Here is a 13,085-nt window from a genome sequence, read left to right on the forward strand (position 1 = left end):
CCTTTCTCCTTCCTCAAATGGGACAGTGCTCATGAAATTCCTGGAAAGGGATTTAAAAAAAACACAAAACATATGGTTTTCCCAGTTTTATGATAAGGAGAAGTGGAACCCCCATCTGGCAAGATCAGAGCAGGAAAGTCAGAGGACTTTCTTACGGCGGCTGAGCAATTTCTTTGGATTTCCCTCCCCCACCCCATCCCCCTGGACATGGAGACAGATGGAGGGACGGAAGGAGTCCGGAGGGCAGCTTCTGGGACAGCGCCCTTCCATCCGCACCTTTTATGACCCCAGCAGTAAGTTCACTGTTCACAGGAGCAGAGGGACCAGGAGAAGGGGTTCGTGTCGTCTCTGCGGACAGCTTCTGGACCCGTATCTCCTCCTGGATCATCAGTGTCCCCATGCCCACCTCGCTGCCTGGAGGAAGGCTTCCCGAGCCGGATTCTAGGCTCTGCTTGTGGGTCAGCCCCAGCTGCCATCCGCAGCCCCAAGGGCCGGGAGCTCTGAAGCTTCCTGCACTTAACGCGGGGCTGGGGGAGCAGCTCCAAACACGGAAGCTTCTAAAAAGGTACTTTCAAAACATCTCTCACAAAATCCCACGGACGGCACACAACACTTCGGTTGTGATGCAGAACTGTTAGAACAGCTTGTATTTTGCAAAAGGGAAAATTAGCAAAAAATCGAGTTTACAAGGCTCAAAAAAATAGAAGTGAATGTGTGAAGGGAAAAATTTAGTTGCTATTTGTAGCACTGGTTTGACTAGCACCTTTCTTCTCAAGTGTTGGCAGTATTTCAAACACAAAAAAAACTTTGTGTTGTTGTTGTTGTTGTTGTTTTGTCTATGGATTCACCACAGACTAGACACTGTGCTCAGCACTGTACACAAACCATCTCATTTAATCCTCATGAGAGCCTCACAATCACATGACCTCTGCCAGGTCCCAGACAACAGTGAAAAATGTGGCGAACCAACTCAAATCATGTTTAATCATCTGCTGGAGTGGAAGTAACATTGGCTCTCATTTTATCATTTTCCCCATTTGACACATGAAGAAACTGAGGCAACAGACTTTAACTTGCCCAACGTCATAAATGCCCAGGACGGGAGCCAAGATGCAGACACAGGCATTCGGAGTCCTGACCCTGCACCCTTACCCGCCAGGCTCTGGGGCCTCAGCTGGGCCATGGCCTGATAAGCAGACAAAACACCTCCGGCTACACACAGTCCATCTGGACAGAAACGAGCTTGAAAATCTTGGGAAAAGGTCATGGCCACGATGGGATTCCAGGCTTCAGATCACCAGATTTCAAGTCTATCGTGTTCTGGAAACTAAGAAGAACTGGTTCACTTGAACATGCTGAATTCTCAGGGTATTAGCCGAAACTAACTTTATTCCTTCTGACTCCATACTCTCAAACCTGCACTGTGGGGATTCCACCACCCCCCGGACTACACCTGGAACATAAAGGCCCTGGTTCCTCCTGGAAAATAAAAAGGTTTCCAGCCTCTTGCAGTCCCTAAAACATTATCATTTCAGTATTAAAAGTAACCAGTCCAGGGGCTCCTGGGTGGCTCAGTCAGTTGAGTGTCCAACTCTTGATTTCGGCTCAGGTCATGATCCTGGGGTCCTGGGATGGAGCTCTATGTCAGGCTGTATGCTCACAGCATATTCTCTCCCCTCCCCTTCTCTCTCCCTTTCCCTCACCCTCTAACCCTCCCCTCTGTTTGCACGTGGTCTCTCTAAAAAATAAAAATATTTTTTTAAAGTAGCCAGTCTGATGGAAAACAAAACTCTGAACCTCATTCCAAGTAGACACTTCTCCTCACCCTTAACTCAGAAGCCTACATTTGGAGGATTGGCTTCTCCACTCTTTAGCCTTCTTCCTCACCTCCGCCCCAGGCCTGGCCTCCACTAGACTGCTCCTGCCTGACTTTTCCTGGATCAGAGCAGGAAGACACAGGTGGGGGCAGAAATGGCTTTGCTGACCAGCAATGTGCCATTTGGGAGCAGATTCCCAAAGCTGGCCGCACTGAGAAGGACTTCACAGTTTCCCTGGAGATTCTCCAGCCGGGCTTGCTGCAGCTCCCTTTTTTTTTTACACATAGGTATTTTTGAGAGACAGAGTGAGACAGAGAATGATCGAGGAGGGGCAGAGAGAGAAGGAGACACAGAATCTGAAGCAGGCTCCAGGCTCTGAGCAAGCTGTCAGCACAGAGCCTGACGCGGGGCTCAAACCCATGAACCATGAGATCATGACCTGTGCCAAAGTTGGACACTTAACTGACTGAGCCACCCAGGCGCCCCTGTAGCTCCCTTCATGTAGACAAAGCTTCTGCCCTCCCTGGCAACCAACCCCTTCCACTCCCCCACCCCTCCACTGACCGCATACAGTTTCTCTCTCAACCTCTGGGTATTCAAGGGTCTACCCCTCTGTTAGGGTCCCATTTCCCCTCCAAGCACTCTCTTGGGAAAGAGTCAAAGTGACACCTGGCCAGCTCACTTCCATGGAGCGCACCTCTGGTCAACAAGAAACACCTGAGCATCTCTGCCGTTCCTTTAGGAGAAGTTCCATTTCCTGCTCTGTAGCCCTCTTCCTTCTCTGCTCTGCTTTCTCCAGCCTCTCTGGCTGCCTTTCCTCTTACCGGCCCGTAGCTTCCCAAACTCACAGGGGACAAACTGACTGGTAGAAGACAATGAAAATGAATGGCTACAGGTGGAGGGGAACCCCCCCCCCCATCCCTAATGCATGGAGGTGAGGGATGACAAACACCAAATACCAACACTCTCCAAAAAAATTCGTTTCTCCAATCTCTTCTCCCTCCTATTCAATTTTAACCCTTTCATAATCAAGAGCACTGGATTTAGAAACTGTCTTTGAAAACTCTGCAAAGTAAGCAAGCCCTTCACCCTGGAAGGTGTGGACATAAAGCACTGATCTGATTGTTCTCACACAGAGACAAAACTGAGATGGAATCCATTTTGCTGGTGTTTTATCCACGTTGCAGAGCCTTTGGAGAAACAGGTGGGGGCCACTGGGGGCCAAGATCCCCTGGTCTTCACAAGTAGCTATCACGATGTAAAATGGCCCTGGGGCCAGGACCGTCAATAAATCCTTGGGCGTTGTGACTTGTGTCCAGAAACCACCCAGCTCGGGGCCAAGGGAGACAAGAGGCTCAGCACACTGGCCCACACTCCACACTCACCACACGGGAGGCCCCTCTCATCAGAGCTGGCGAAGAGGCATCCCTTGTCAAGGAACTCAAAGCTGCCAAGGAATCGTCTATTCTGAGGAACGTTGAGTTTCTCATTTGCACTATCTAGTGGGAGAACAGATGATCAGAAAATTCCAAAGCAGAGTCCATAGTCTGAGGAATAGAGACGGACAGGAAGAGGTTCAGAGGCAAGAAGACAGAGCAAGGTACGGAGAACACGGCAGAAACATTACTAAATGTGAATTAATGCCAGGGGAACCTGGGGATGGAGAGGAAGGGAAGAGATTAGAATCTGTAGAAGTTTCCTATTGCTGCGTAACAAATTACCACAAATTTGATGGTTTCAAACATGCAAATTTATTCTTACAGTTCTGGGCATCTGAAGTCCAAAATCAATTTTATTGGGCTCAGGTCAAGGTATTGGGAGGGATTGTTCCTTCTGGAGGCTTCAGAAGAGAACCCTTCTCCTTGCCTTTTTAGCTTTCAGTGGCCACCCGCATTCCTTGACGTGTGACTCTCTCCTCATATCGCCGCAAATTCTTGCTTCTATCAACACATTCTTTTCTGCTTCTGCTCTTCCTGCCTCCCTCTTATGCTAGTGCCAATGTTGGGCACACCTGGGACCATCCAAGATCATCTCCCTGTCTCCCAATTCTTAACTTAATCACAGCCACAAAGTCCCTTCTACCACAGAAGGTAAAATTCATATTCTTCAGGGATTAGGATGCGGCTATAAGTGGGAGCCATTATTTTGCCTGCCACAGGATCCAAAATGTTAGGGCAAAACTGAGGCAAATGTTTAGGCCTGGAAGTGGGCCAGATACTCCAGAGAAAAAAAGCAAGTCAGCTTCCTTGTACAAACTCTATCTAAGAGTAGCAGGAAACACGCAGTCAGAACCCTTTTCTCTGTTCTTTTTAAGTATCAAGAGACATTGTTTTGGCTTAACTGGGAAAAGAAAAAGGCCCTGAAGCAGAAAGATACTGCCCTCCCCCTTCTGCTAATCTCTCTGTAGAGAATTTCAGAATGTCAGAGCATCAGGAGACCTCCACATTCTTTCATTTGCAACCACGTCATTTCAGAAAGGGAGAGCAGTGGAGGCAGCATGGTCTAGTGAAAAGAGCATAAAGTTTGACATCAGACATATATTGATTTTCATCTCCACTGATTTTTTTTTTTACCAACTGTCCAGCTCTGGCCAAGTCTGTGCCTACCTGAATGTGACAGATTAATGTTTGCCTCTCTCATTCCCTAGGACGTGACTCATACACAGTCCCCAATTAAAGGCCAACCGCACACCAGGCTAGGGGAACTGAGAAGAGCCTCTCCAGAAGAGTCAAAGAGACTCCTTTAGCAAAACATTTCACATACCTCATGCTTAGTGATCACAATCTGATTGTCACGTTGCTGCTGAGTCCTGCAGACAGACCTGTCGTGGCTACATTCCTCCATCCCCTTTACCCATACAGTCCACAGCCCGACTCAGCTGTATCCATGGAAGAATAGAATGGAAGATTCATTGGCAAACCAAGCCAAAGGCCAGGAAGAAGAAATTGAATGCTAGATCAGGGCTGGGATGTATACAGAGTACAAAGACTTAAAGAGCCCATGGTAAGAGAAGCTAGGAGAATTTCCTCAATGGAAATTCATGAAGTTGAAAATAAAGGTCTAACCAGTCTACTGGGGGCAGGTGTGATTAGCTGAAGAGAGAAAGCAAGAGATACCTGACTCCCTATGAAAGATGGGCACTATGTGAAAAACAGTAGGTATAATAGAGCATACTTTGGGAGTATTAGATTAATATAGTTTTACCTTTATTAATTCCAAATGACAGATTGTTCAAGGTGGCCCAGAAACTCCAAGAAGGTCAAGGGACCACAGAGCAGCAGTGGAGGAGCTCCTACGATGCAGGATGTATGCCCCAACCTTCGTGCCTGCTGCAGAACCAGACCACCTGCCAAGGGAGGCTCAGCTGTTAGCAGAAAAGGGGCTACAAAGCAAACTTCAGAAGCCAGGGCCCTGAAAGAAACCAGTCAGTCCAGTGCGTGTACGTGTGTGTGTGTTTGGGGGAATCACATCAGAAAGCCCCGAAGCAGGAGCATTTCAACAAAAGGACTGCCCCTGAGCCCTGACAATGCCAAGGCAACAAGCTGTCCAGGAGTCCCTCAGCCACGGACTTCAACAGCAGATGCCACAGGCAAGGTCTAGGTTCTCAAAGGTCATGCACATACGCGTAATGAGAGCAGCTGCCCAACTGCAGAGACCAGCACCAGTACCAGCACGAGAGGGGGGTGAGTCTACAGCCTCCACCCCAGCCCCCCGCCGTCTCCCCTGGTACAGAGGTCACCTCGAGAAAAGAAAAGAAGAGAAAGAAAGAAACCATTCTGATCAAAGGGTGAATTCTGAATTAATTATTTCATTGGGAAGATTATTTTAAGTCAAAAGAGAGTGTTTATGCTGTAGGAAACTAAGATTTTTTTCTAAAGGTTATTTGAATGTTTGTTTATTTTTGAGAGAGAGAGGGAGACACAGAATCTGAAGCAGGCTCCAGGCTCTGAGCTGTCAGCATAGAGCCCAATGAGGGGCTCAAACTCATGACTTGAGCCAAAGTCGGATGCCCAACTAACCAACCTACCTAGATGCCCCAGAAACTAAGATATTTTTAATTGGCATGTTATATTGTTTGCTTCCCCCCCTTTCCATACTACCCATCAGGATGCAGACTTAGAAAGATCATTATTGAAAACAAGGAAGCTACCTTTTCACTGAACACCCATGAAGAACGTATTTAAATTTGCTACTCCATTAGATAGGCAAGTTGATCTTGAAGTAAAGATTGTTCTGGACTCCCATGTGTGTGCCAACAACCTATTAGGAGAACACTTCTTTTCTAGAAAGGGCTGTACTGTACCTGTCCAATATCAGTACATAGTAAGGAAATTACACACATTTTCAAAGAGATGCTTCCTATAAAGTGTTTAGTACTCATTAAATATTAGCTACCAAACCTTTCTTCCTCCCCCTCACCACCGCCACCTCATTGGTTTCCCCCAACTCACATATTTGATTAGGCACAGGGAGAAGACCAAACAAAGCACGGAAATACCACTTAAAAACTATTCCTAGTGCATAGAGGTAGGAAGCAGAACAGTATTCAGACCCTGTCATGACAGCTAATTAGTGATAAGCTGTGTCCAAGACTATTGAAACTGCAGTCAAGTATAGGAGTCATCAGCCTGGGTAACCTGCTTCCTGTCAAAGTGCCTCTTGACATTTCATTGGGGAAAGGTGGGGAAAAGCTAATTCTGGTACAAACAAATAAGTAAAACAAAATAAAACAAAACAAAACCCTCCAAATGGAAAGAACTGAATGGGAAATGTGTATAACTGAGAATCAGATACAGTAGTTCAATGGAAGTGAATAAACTATTCATAGCAACAGGAGAGTCTATGTCAAGGAGATACTAGGGTGGAGAAGTGGGGGGGCGGTGCAATTCCACAAGAGTGAAGAGAAAGATCTGACAAGTAGGTCTGGGGCTGGACAGACAATGCAGGAAGTGAATCATCTCCAAGGGCCAGGGATCAAACAGTGCATAAAATGTTGATTCTGTCAATGAAATTCCTGGTGTAGATCAGGCTCAAAGGAGAGAATTATTCCTGGCTTCTCAAGACCACAGTCTGGAACCCACAATCGTCTGACTCCAGTCTCAGACCTCCGTATCTAGGAGCAAGCAGAATACTGTAATGTCCATGCTAGTAAAGAAGACTTTCACAACTGCAGGATCCTTGGAGGTCTAACCTAATCTTGTTTCACAAATGACAAAACTGAGATCCAGGGAATTTAAATGGCATGCCCAGGGACGCCTGGGTGACTCAGTCAGTTGAGCATCTGACTCTTGATCTCAGCTCAGGTCTTGATCTCAGGGTCAGGAGTTCAAGCCCCACACTGGGCTCCACACTGGGTGTGAGGCCTACTAAAAAAAATGAAAAATAAAAAATAAATGATATGCCCAAAGTCACAGAGCCATTTATACTAAAGCTAGAGCACAAAAACAATTGTCCTGTCCCTAGTCCAGAGTGTCTACCACCATAGGATATTTACAGATCTACCCTTCATGGTCTCAATAACATAAAACTTGCAATTATATCTACTTTTCTGAGACAGAATTACAATAATATCTTCCTTCTACCCTAACACCCACTCATGTGACTCAAAGGCCATTCAGTAGTGCTAGACCTGAGCCAGTGAGTTGATTTCCCAGTATTCCTCTCTCAATAGGCTATATCTGTATCAATAATAATTTTTAAAATGTCACTGAGATTCTTATTAGAAAAATTGTATATGTTTATTGTAAACATTTTTCAAAATATGGATGAACAAAGAAAAGAAAAATACCTATAAACCTATTACCAGAAATAATCTATTGATATTTTTTAACATCCTTCCAGTTCTTTTTTTTAGTGTTTATTTTTAGAAAAAGCGGGAGGGAGAGAGAGTGAGAACAAGTCAGGGAGGGGCACAGAGAAAAAGAAAGGGGAGGGGAAGAGAACCCCAAGTAGCACGGACAGAATCCCAATAGCCTGACAGAAGGCTCAGTGTCACAAATCACAAGATCATGACCTGAGCCAAAATCAAGAGTCAGACGCTCAACTGACTGAGCCACCCAGGTGCCCCCATCCAGTTTTCTATGCTTCTATCTTTATATACATCCAACTGTATGTAAATTATTTTATGCAATCCAAAATTATAGGATACAATTTTCCAATCAGATTTTTTCAACCAGTTACATATCATCTGTGTTCAGAAAAACAGGAAACATGCATTTTTGTTTTACCAGCAAAGAGATACTTTCATTAGATGATCACACACTATGTTGTCTAGAAGGTGGTACCTCAAAGCTCTTTCCCTTTATCCTTGGGTCACCTACATCAGACCGTACTAAGTCTACCTCTGATGTGTATCACAAAGCCCACCTGTCAGGTGTCACTCTCTTCCCCCTCAGAGAAACTTCAGACGTCTTTCTACCCCTGCCATCCTCCTCAACTTTAGGCCATAACTCTCAGCCAGAGGGTCAGTCAGTTTTTGATTTTAATGGACTTTGAGGTTAAGACAGCTTCAGGTCCTCTGTGTCCTGAGCTCTGATGTGTGGTAGAAGGAGCAGAGGTGAACCTGAGGGAAGAACACAAAACTACAGTCCTCCAGGCCATTGGTCCACTGTCATAGAGTGACAAATTCTTCAAGATAATTACATCTTTATCTTGTTGTTATTATCAATTATTATAGTAAAATTCTAATGAGTTACTTGTTAATAATGTCTCTGTTTTTTCTTCCCATCTTACCAAAGACGTATGTTCTATCACTGTAGAAACAGATAATTAAATACTGGGAATAAAACCCCACCCTGATCCATTATTTGTTCCATCTAAGTAATTCCAGGAAGGAGATTAAAATTTTGTGGAAGATGATCAAGAACCAAGAGATCAGGCTCAGTGAAAGCCAGAAAAACTGGCATGAAAATATGCAAAGGCAACCCAACTCAACAAAAATGTGATAATGGAGATCACAACGGAGTCTATGGAAATATTTTCATGACTGTGAACTTGAGATTTCTAAGTCACTTCCAGGCCACAGACATGATGGCTTTCCTGTGCATCCTCCCACTCACTGTGTGGAAAGAGGAGAGAAGGTGCATTGTCTTCTTCCCTTAGAAAGGAGCTCAGGCTCTGAGATTGCAGTTCCTCTTCTCTTTCTCAATTAATCTCAATCCCTTTCCAATGACTTGGAGTGAATATTCCTATCTCTTGACTCCTGCCAAAAGTCCCCAATAATGCCATAGCCTTGAAGGGCAGTGAAAGACCCAAAAATCTGAGAAGGGCTCATTAGTGTGGGAACTAGAAGAACAATTAGAAGTGGAGATAAAATGTTTTCAGAATGTTTATCCCATAGGGAACTGGGAAGAGTGGGGAGCTGTGGCTGCCGGGAAGTAGCTGGGGGCAGGGATGAATAAAGGAACACACCAAGAGCAAGTAATTGCCCTCTGGGGATTCTTAGGTTCTGAAAAGTTAGCAGCTGGGACTGACAGAGTAAAACCTCCACCCCCCAGAACAGGACGGACAACTGTTTCAAGGACTTCCTGAGAAACGTGTCACTTCATCACCCAAAAGGAATTCTGTGCAGGAGATGAGCACGCAGCAGCCTTGGTGAGTCCCCCACAGGGAAGGTTAAGAGGAGGTGGGAGAGAATGGAGCGCAAATTCCTGGGAGCAGCCAGGATGGCCGTGGGATCCTCCCCTGTGTTTTTCTCATAATTATAATTGGAGGTTTGGTGATTCTTTCCATGACCTAGAGAATGCAACCATTGCTTTCGAGCCCCTCAAGAGAGTCCTCAGTCTTTGTCAGTCACCTAATCAACAGTATAAACTAAAGTGCTCAGTGTATAGAAACACACGGAAAACACTGAAGAGTAGAGGTCAAAGGGATCAATCTCTTTTCTTGGCCTCAAGACATCTGCATTATATTGAAGATGGCGGAATGCAGAAGAGCAGAGCTTAATGACTATAAGAACCAAACACAGACATAAGCCTGTCTTTTCTGAAAAAGAGGAAGGTGAATATTCTCAAGCATTAAGCAGGATAATCCTTTGGGGAACGAAGGTAGGCTTGTTAAGGGTCATCCCACACTAGAAATTATCGAGGCCCGACTTTGGAAAGAATCTCTGATGACCCAAGAAGTTCTCCCATTTCTATCTGTGTGGTCCCTTCCATGTTTCCTTAACTTTTGGTTTTTAAGTCAAGCTGACCCCATTCAGTGGCACCTCCCTAAATAGTTATGTTCCCCAAACCCAATAACCTATCATATCTTAGTGTCCCCATAAGCTACGCATTTCTTCTTAAAGACTGAAGAATTTCTTTTTCCCCTCTAATATTGCTTCAAACTATATAGCTTACATTTATTCACTTATTGCAGATCTTTAGAGCTGAAGAAACCTTGGTGTGTACCTAATTTTCTCATTCTGCAGAAGAAGAAACTATGGCTCAAAAGGGTAGTGGTTTATAAGGATATCTACATGGTTTATTGATACAGGGTGATACCCAAGAGGTCTCCTTACTACCAATCTACATGCACTTTAAACTGCATCTACCTTTTCAAGAAGCAAATGCACTGGTTGTTTCTTTGCTTCTACTTTATTATTTCTACATATCTGCCTTGTAATTTACATAGTCTGGCTTTTACTAGACTTGGTAGCTTCCTTTGAAAACTCTAGTAAGGTCATGATAACCTGCCCTCTATCCTTCTGCCAGGCTGAATTCCTGGAGAGGGAACAAGGCTGTATTATACACCCTGTAACCCCAGCACCTGCCACTAGGCCCGGCACTACTCAGTGCTCAGTAAATGTTCATTAAGTCAAGCAAAGTGGAATGAAATTGTCTAATCCCAAAAAGCTGAGAACAAGACCATCTGTTAATAAAAAAGGTTATCACCATCTAAAAATTCAAAGGGACACCTGGGTGACTCAGTCAGTTAAGCATCCAACTTCAGCTCACGTTATAATCTCACAGCTTGTGGGTTTGAGCCCCACACTGGGCTTTGTGCTGATAGCTCAGAGCCTGGAGCCTGCTTTGGATTCTGTCTCTCCCTCTCTCTCTGCCACTCCCCCGCTGCACTCTGTGTGTGTCTCTCTCTCGGTCTCAAAAATAAGTAAACGTTAAAATTAAAAAAATAAATTAAAACAGCATCAAAATTTTATTGGAAAAAAAAGGTACTGTGCTCATATGGCACATAGAGCATAGTACCACCCACTGGGTATAGACAAACCCTCTACCTTAAGTCTTCACTTATTGAAACAGGGTCTTCAGTAAGTTATATAATATTTAGGCAATAGGATATACTGCATTGGGGATTTATGTTTATTTATTCTGTTAACTTTCTGGCCTCTAGAGCACATATTCATATTGTTTCTTGTCCTTGTATCACTCGGGCAGAATTTACTTTGGTGAAATTGACTTGCTGAATGTAATAACGATAGCCAGTTATGTTTATTTAGTACTTTACACAGCACATTCACGTTCATTTCTTCATTTGATCTTACTCAAGATATTGTGAAGTAGACATTATTATTTGTCCCACATTTCAAATGAAGAAACTGACACTGAGGGAGGTTACTTGACCTCATATCATATAGGGCACATAGCAGGCTAACGGAAGAGGCAAAGTAGAACTTAGATCCCTTGACTTCTCATTCAAAGCTTTTCACGCTCACTACACAGTATTTCTCTACATGGCAAGAGAGCTGTGTCCTGGGCCTCCCATCTAAGATTCCTCAGGTGCCTCCGTTCCTAGTCCACTGCCTTCCACAACTTCCTTCTGACTGCTCACTCCTGGGCTCAGGGAGAGCTGAGAATGTGCAGTCTAGGCTTAAACCTGGTCCCAGCGTGGTTCCCAGGGAGATCTGATACCTGGGCCGCCCACCTTACTCCTGTTCCTTGGCTTCCTTGTCTGCGAAAAGATACGGATAGAATCCGTGATCTCTCTGGTTCCTTTCACTTCTTACATGCTTCATTTTCTTACATAGTGACAGGGTTCCTCTGAAGGGAATCTGGATCCACAGCAGTGACTCTGAAGGGGAGAATTCTGGATGCCTGGTAGCCTACAGATCATGTATCAGAGCAGAGTGAGCTCCTCTGCTGATACAAGGACCCAGCTTGGTGGGCAGCCACAGGCTCCCTGGGGCGGTGCTCAGAACCCAGCCACCAGCCACCATCCTCTGGCCCTTCAACCACGTCACCAACCCGGAGAATCTAAAGTTTCTGCAGTGATGCCCTCCAGCCACTGCGGGACCAGGGCTGAAGGAGAGCCGAGGGATGCCTGGTGCGCCCAGCTTCTCTGCGCTCTTGCTGGCCGCTGGCCATGGACCCCAGCCAGAGGACATCTCAATTGTTTTATGCCTTTCAGCTCTATTGTGTTTGATTTTGTAGCTCCACGCTGGCTTTCTTCACACTGATGTATTCCTTTTGTCCTCTGGTTGTCTTGTTTGATTGTCACAGATTTTACCAAGATCCAATCTCAAAGCTCCTTACTTGAGTCTGCTGCACTGCTGATTTTCTAAACAAATTCCTAACGTTGAAAGGCATTACGTGCTAGAAGTTGGTTGAAAGCCTAGTACCCCATATACTCAATAAATATTTTAATAACTGAGTTCATTGATTTGTTAACTATTTTAAGAACAGGAAATACACCTTCAGATTACATTTAAATCTATTTTTATACTGGGCCAGTTGGTATGTTGGAAGGAAGGTAATCCAACACAATCTTACTGAGGTAGGAGAATTCATTCCTCTGGAAAGAGTCAGTAGATTTCAGTCAGTCCTATCAGTAGTAGTATGTATCACTGGTTTCCAAAGGCCCTCATTATGTTATTTTGTTAATCATTTACTTAAACATCTAAATAAGCGTCAGCAACTTACAATGTAAATTGCACACTGAGAAGTAAGACATAACCAGTGGTAATGTAATTACAGACACAAATTTAATTAACCAACTAGTAACCTGGTTCTTCTCCTTCAAAGCACTTAGCACAATTATACTTAATTAATTTTTGTAATTATTAATTCAATCCTGGTGTCCATGATTAAGATACAAGAACCGAGAGAGCAGGACTCCCGCGTCTGTCTGTCCTGTTCACAGGTGTGTGGGGTTGAGCACAGGTCCTCGCACACACAGGCCGAACAGGCGCTGGCTCAAAACCGCATCCTGCTTTTCTTCCCCATCTTCCACTTCACTTCCTTCCTTTTTCTGATTTCCAAACTTTCTTCCTTAGCTTTCCTGGCTCTTCTTCTTTCTTTTTTGTCTTCCCTTCTTCCCTTTCTCTAACACTTT

Source organism: Hyaena hyaena, unplaced genomic scaffold (assembly GCF_003009895.1).
Source record: "Hyaena hyaena isolate Hyena2069 unplaced genomic scaffold, ASM300989v1 scaffold_220, whole genome shotgun sequence".
In the NCBI taxonomy this organism is placed as follows: Eukaryota; Metazoa; Chordata; class Mammalia; order Carnivora; family Hyaenidae; genus Hyaena; species Hyaena hyaena.